Genomic DNA, 7,950 nt, shown 5'->3' on the forward strand with positions numbered 1-7,950 from the left:
AAAGTCCTTTCTAAAAAGTCACTGTGGGCAAATCTCTGTTTTTCTGAACCTCAGGTTCCTCACCTGTAAAGTTAGGTAAAAATACCTACCACATAGAGCTCTTGGTAAATGAAACCCAATAATTTGCTTACAAGCATTTTGTAAGCCGTACATTAGTGTAACACTTAATTTTTGATTCTAAAGTGATCTGTTTCTGGGGCACCTGGGTGGCTCAGTTTGTTAAGTATCTGACTTTGGGTCTCAGCTCAGGTCTTGATCTGAAGGTCACGTGTTCAAGTCCTGCCTTGGGCTCCATGTGGGGCATGGAGCCTATTCTTAAAAACAAGAGTTCCGTCTCCAAGTGTCATTCTTTTTGGATCAGTCTAACACCTGGAAAATTATAGACTCTTAATGCTCATTGATTTACAACTAATTTGAACACATTCTTCCTAAGCCAGGCTGCTCACTGTGTATCACTGATCACAAAGGATGAGGAGCATCTGAATGAACAAGATGTCAACCTACTCCTATTTAATTAATTAATTATTTTATTTTATTCTAAGTCCAGTAGAGTTAAGATGCAGCGTTATGTTAGTTTCAGGTGTACAGTATAGTGATTCGGCACTTCCATACATCATCCAGTGTTCAACACAAGTGCCTTCTTTAGTCACCCGTTACCCACCACGTCTCCGGTTTCACCCAGTCCTGTTATTTGTTACCTCCACTAGGCAGTTCTCCTCTCTCCACTTTATGGCGGTATCACTCAAGTGCAGTAACAAGAAACTACACCAGGGGGCTCCCCTGCATTTTCCAAATGAAGTCTGCAAAACACCTCCCTCAGTACTTCTGAGTTGTCAACAAAGTATTTGCTTTCGTTTGAAACAAAGCAATAGAGACATACAAAACAAATTACAAACTTGGATATAATACTTTTATTTCTATCGAATTGCCATCTGAGACATTCTTAATTTTCCTTAGTCTGTTAAAAAGCTGAAGGGGAATTATTAGTCCCTTTTTACTGATGGGATTTAGAAACTGTGAGACAACCTGTCTTTCAATTGAGGACTCCAACATCATTTGTTATCAAAAGGTTTGATCCCAGGTTGAGCTAAATAGAAGACAAAGCTGACAATACAAACATTTAATTACTGCATTCCCAAGAAGATCCAGCAAATAGTAGAGGGGGGAAACCCAAATAAGTGAAAGTATGTGTGACACTTCTCTTTCTAAAAATAAGCTACAAATTATAATGCATATGGCCCTAGATAAGGAATCAATGACTCTTTCTAATGCTGGACGGATTTCTAACTTCCCCTACCTTCCTCATCACTTACCTTTAGAGCTCATCTTTTTCATCTTTAGATGAAGTTTTGGGGTGATGGTCTTTTTAAAAATCAGCTTTAATGAGACATTATTTGCATATACAATTCCCCATTTTTAAGTGAAATTTGATAAATTATGGAAAAGGTATGCTGTTCGGTGACCACATCATCATGATATAGAACACTTCGTTTCCATCACCACAAGAATTCCCTCCTGCCCCTTTGTAGGCAATCTCCTTCCCTTTCCTGGCCCTTGGAAAGCACAGATCTGATCTTTATCACTACAGTTTTGTCTTTTCAAAGGTTTTGTGTCTGGCTTCTTTCATTTAGCATAATGTTTTTGAGCTACATCAACATGTGTGTATTGGTAATTTGTTTACTTATTGCTAAATAGCATGCCATTGCATGAATATATGACAAATTTTTTTCCTGCTAGTTGAACATTTGGGTTGTTCCCAGGTATATTTTTAAAATTTTTATTAATAGTCTACTATTGTCAGCGAGCCGTCTTGCCCAGCCATAGGCCCCAACAGTTAAAACCAGAAATAGACAAGACAACTTAACACATGCTCTAACTAAAACCTCTTGTGCTTATTTCTTATTGCAATTTTTTTAGGCATTGATGAAGATGTTTCTAAATGACCAGAACATTCCAATCACTAGACCAGAAAAGCCCTGATAGCAATGCAATGCTGAGAAGACCACATCCCACATGTCGCCTTCCCTGCCCATGATCATGGACTGAACACCTCTTGACCTTCACCCATAATCATGTGCTTTCTGCCTGCTGTCTTGCACACCCCACCCCCACCTCACCTTATAAAACTCTAGATGTCCATCTTGCCCAACAGAGAAGCTGGTTGTTAAGGCTTGAACGCCCCATCTCTTCCCTCCAACTGCTGGCACATGAAATAAATGTCTTTTTTTCTTTTCCAAACCTTCCTTCCTTGAATTATTGGCTTCTCTTGTAATGACTTGATCTGATTTTGCTTGGCAACAGTGTTGGCAAACCCAGCCAGAAGCTATGCTTTCGGTTTGTTCTGCTCCCTTGGGATTTCCTGGGATGGAGCATTTGGCCATGGCAGTGCCAGGACTTGCTTACCTATTGTTTCCTGAGTTAGTGGTTGTGATAGATGAATCAGTGACACTATGCATACTCACCTACAAGCCTTTGAGTGAACATAGGTTTTCATTTCTCTTGGGTAAATACTTATAAGTGGATTGTTGGGTTAGATACAAGTAAGTACATGTTTAATTCTGTAAGGTACTGTAAAGTTCTCTCAAGTAGCTCTTCCATTTCTCACTCCAACTGGTAAAGTAGAGTCCCAATTGTCTCACTTACTTTGCAACACTTTGTATTATCAGTCTTTCATTTTAGCCATTCTAGTGGATATGTAGAAGTACCCTTTAATTTGCATTTCCCTAATCAAAATGCTGTTGAGCATCTTTTCTTCTAATTTTTTGCACTCCATACATCTTGTTCGGTCGAAGAAAGTATCTTTATATCTTTCATCCATTTTTAAAATTGAACTGTTTTTCATCTTGTTACTGAGTATTTTGTATATTCTAGAGAAATGTTCCTATCAAATATATTTTTTCAAATATTTTCTAATAGCCTGTGGCTTGCCTTTGTAATTTCATAATAGTGTCAATTGAAGGGAAAACCACTGATACATATGTAAACACTCAAATTCTTCAGATCTCAGTTTCTTCACATTTAAAGTGAGATCTTTAGGTAACTATTCTTTTCTTTTTAAAATGGCTTGATTGAGATCTATTAAATATAACACAAAATTCACTCTTATTTTAAAGTATATACAGTGACTTTTAGTATATTCAGAGTTGTGCAACTATTACCACTGTGTAATATTTTCATCACCCCAAAAAGAAACCTTAGGTCCCCTGGCAGTCATTCCCCCCTTTCCCAGCACCTGGGAACCACTAATCTTAACGTTCTGTCTCAATGGATTTACCTCTTCTGGATGTTGCACATAAAAGGAATCATACAATATTTTGTATTTTATGTCTAGCTTCTTTCACTGAGCATAATATTTTCAGGGGTCATCCTGTTATAGTAGTTATAGTATCTGTACTTTGCTCCTTTTTTATTACCGAGTAACATTCTATTGTATGAATATACCACATATTCTTTATCCATTCATCATTTGATGAATATGCAGGTCATTTCCAGTTTTTACTTTTTATGAATAACACTGCTATGAACATTTGTGTACAAGGTTTTGTATGGACATAGTTTCAGTTCTCATAGGTACATACCTAGAAGTGGTCACATGGTAACTCTATATTTAAAAATGGAGGAAATATAAAATTGTTTTCCAAAGCAGGTGCTTCCCTTTTATCACCAATAAGGTATGAGAGTTCAGTTTCTCCACATCCTTGCTAACCTTTATTTTTTCATTTTTGCATATTTAAAAAAAATAATTTTCTATACAATTTTTTTCTGTCTCCCCCCCACTAACCTTTATTAGAGTCTGTATTTTTAAAACAGTCATCAGAATGAGTATTAAGTGGTATCTAATTGTGGTTTTGATTTGCATTTCCCTGATGACTAATGATGTTGAGCATATTTTCATGTGCTTATGAGGCATTCATATATCTCCTTGGAGAAATGACTAATAGAATACTTTGCCCATTTTAAAATTGGGTTGAGTTTATTGTTGTTGAGGTTTATTTAAGACTTCTTTAAATATTCTGGCCAGAGCCCCCTTATCAAATATATAATTTGTAAATATTTCTCCATTCTTTAAGTTTTCTTTTTACTTTCTTGACAGTGTCATTTGGCACAAAGGTTTTAGTTTTGGTGAAGCCCAATTTATCTTTTTTCTATTGGTTGCTTGTACTTTTGGTGTCATATTTAAGAAACCATTGCCTAATACAAGGTCACAAAGATTTACACCTGTATTGTTTTCTAAGAACCTTGTGGTTTTAGTTGTTACATTTAGGTCTTTGATCCATTTTGAGTTAAATTTTATATGTGGTGTGGGTAGCAATCCAATGGCATTCTTTTGTATCTGGATATCTAATTGTCCCAACATCATTTGTCAAAAACACCACTCTTTAAAAAAAAAAAAATCACTCTTTCTCCATTGGATTGTCTTGGTACCCTCGTCAAAAATCAATTGACCATTAACAGTGTGGTACTGGCATAAAGACAGGCATACAGACCAATGGAATAAAAGAGAGAGACCAGAAATAAACTCTTGCTTGTATGGTGAATGATTTTTATAAGGGTACCAACACAATTCAGTAGGGGAAAGGACAGTCTTTTCAACAAATGGTGCTGGATAAATACATGCAAAGAAACGAATGGCTGTTTAACTAACATCATATACAAAAATTAACTCAAAATAGAAGACTGAAATGTGAGATCAGAAAATATAAAACCCTTAGAGGAAAATATACAACAAAGACTGCACAGTGTTGGAGTTGGCAGTGATTTCCTGGTTATGACACCAGAGGCACAGGTAGCAACATAAAAAATAGATGAAGTAGACCTCATGAAAAATTTTTAATTTTGTGAATCAAAGGACATTGTCAACAGGGTGAAAAGGCAACCCGCTGAATGGAAGAAAAAATGTGCAAGTTATATGTATGAAAAGGGGTTAATATCCACGGTATATAGAGAGCTCCTGAAACTCAACAATAACAACAGACAAACAACCTGATTAAAAATCAGACAAGGTTTAGACATTTCTCAAAGAAGATGTACACATTATCAATAAGCACATGAAAAGATGCACCATATCATTAATCATTAAGGGATTGCAAATCAAGACTACAAGGAGATACCACCTCACGTCTATTAGGATGGCTACGATCTCAAAAAAATCACAAAAGAGTAGTGTCAGTGTCAGAATGTAGAGAAATTGAAAACCTCACACAATTTATTGGGAATTTTGTAAAATGGTACAGCTCCTATGGAAAAGAGATGGCAGTTCCTCAAAAAATTGAAAAATGCAATTACCAGTGATCCAGCATTCCACTTCTGCATATATACCCCAAAAGAATTAAAAGCAGGAACTTAAACATATTTTTACACCCATGTTCATAGCAGTGTTATTCATAATAATTAAAACATGGAAGCAATCCAACTGTCCATCAGTGAATGAATGGAAAAACAAAATGTGGTATAAACCTACAATGGAATATATTATTCAGCCTTAAAATGAAAGGAGATGCTGACATATTCTACAATATGGATAATCCTTGAGGACATTGTGCTAAGTGATATGAGTCAGTCACAAAAAGGCAAATACTGTATGCTTTTACTTATATGAGACAGGTATTGAGAGTAGCCAAAATTATAGAGACAGGAAGTAGAATTGTGTTTGCCATGGGCTGAGGAGGGGGAGTGGGGAGTTATTGTTTAATGAGTATAGGGTTTCACTGCTAGAAGTTTAGAAGTTATGAAAGTGAATGGTGGGGATCATTATACTACATTATGAATGCATTTAGCATCACTGAATGCATGCTTAAAGGTGATTCAGATGATAAATTTTATACTTTGTCTCAATATCTCAATTAAAAAAAGATCAACTGACTGAATAGGTAATGGTTTATTTCTGCACTCTCAATCCAATTCTATTTATCTTCTATCTAGTCTTACACCAGCATGGCAGTGCCTTGATTACTATAGCTTTTCAGCAAATTTAAAAGTCATTTAAAAATCATGACTATTAGACTATTCATGTAATTAACAAAATAATTACAGCAAGTAACTGCAGATTGCTGCAAAGAAAAGGAAAATGTGCCATAATTGAGACTATCAGAGACTACTACTGTTGACAGGGTTTTTATGGAAAACCTCCTTGAAGAGTTAAAGTGTGTCAAGTCATGAAGAATAGGGAGAACTAGCCTCATCAAGAGCATTCCAAGCAGGAAAAGTTTAACAGCAAAGTCCCTGGGGCAGGAAAGAGGTAGGTGTAGCCTAGAACTGACAGAAAGCCAGCATGACCAGCATGTACTGAGCTAAGAGGACAGTGGTACTGGAGAGGTCAGCAGGTAATACGAGCAGGGAGTTGTAGGTTACCTGAGAACTGATTTATCCAAAGGGCAGTTGGAAGCCATTAAAAATTTGTATTTATATTTAATTTATAGATCTTATTTACTTATTTGACAGAGAGAGACACAGAGAGAGGGAACCCAAGCAGGGGGAGTGGTAGAGGGAGAAGTAGGCTTCCTGCTGAGCAGGGGGCCTGAGGGGGGGTTTTGATCCCAAGACCCTGGGATCATGACCTGAGCCAAAGGCAGATGCTTAATGACTGAGCCAACCAGACATCCCTCCATTAAACAATTTTAAACCAAAGACTGTTGTGACCCGATTTACATTTTTAAAAGCTCATTCCTGCTGATGTGTGCAGAGTGGATTGAGCATATAGATTAGAATCAGGAAGTCTAGTGAGGGGGCTATTGCAACCATCAAAATGAAAGGAGCCTGCCTTAGAATAGGACGGTGCTTGTGGAGATAAATGGTACTAGTGACGACACTAGTGGATGCCTTAGACGAGGACCATACTAGTGGAGATAAACAGGCAAGTAAAGAGATTTTAGATGTAATATAGAAGTGAAAGGAACAGGTTGACTCATATATCACTGGATGGTGGCATGGGGAGGAGGATGCTGACATGGGGAAGAGTAGGAGCCAACTAGAGTGTATATATGTTTCAAAAAAATCATCAAGAGTTCAATTTTTCAAAAATTTTGAGTTTTTAAATGTTAATGCCAGTGTCATTAACATCCGGGGTTCTCTTAGTTTCAGGTGTCCAAGAAATTCAGTTTTAGACATGTTAAGTTGGAAATGCCTAGGAGATGTTCAAAAGCCATGCAGGATGAGATCAGGCTCTTCCAGCAACAAAATCCGCTGAGGAAGAGGCTTACTCCCAAAGGAAGTCTGACACCCTGGGTGCCGGGGAAGTGTCAGACAAAGGAGGCTATTATTCTGAAAAGCAGAGAGAAATAAAACCCAAGAACTAACTGTGCTATTTCAACTCATCTTAGCCAATATTTACTGAATATCCGTAGAATCACCATGAAGCTACCCAGAGGTGTCAGAAAGAGCTGTGAACTTGAAGAGAGAAGGCATGGTTTCAAGTCTGGTGACTGGCAAAATTTGAAACTTTGATATTTATTGGATGGTTGTGCAGATGACATGGAATAATTCATGTTAAAGCATCGGGCTATATAAATGGAAGTTCATATTAGACATGGGGAGAGCAGGCATTATTATGAGCAATCAATAGGAAATACTGCATCCCTTTACTGTTTATTGCTTTCTGGAAAAAAAAAAAAAACCCAAAACTTTAATGATCAAAATAAATGTACTTATTTTGCTGTAGAGGCCAGTTTTTGCACTCCCAGGTGAAATAAATCAGGACAAAATAACACCGAGGAGACCGGCGTGTGTGTACTGAGCTCTCCTGGGGGTGAAGAACACACCTCAGAAACAATGGGTCTCAGCAGATTTTTACCCTGATTGCATGTGGCCATGACTGACAGCCACAGCTTGATTACATTTGCTGTGATCCCTTTGCTGTTACATCCCAAACATATCTGAGTGTTGTTTGTACATCTTGTACATTCTTTTAGAGCCCACCTGTCAGCCTCAGCCCATAAGCTTGGTAATACACAC

The sequence above is a fragment of the Mustela nigripes genome, chromosome 1 (genome assembly GCF_022355385.1).
Source record: "Mustela nigripes isolate SB6536 chromosome 1, MUSNIG.SB6536, whole genome shotgun sequence".
NCBI lineage: Eukaryota > Metazoa > Chordata > Mammalia > Carnivora > Mustelidae > Mustela > Mustela nigripes.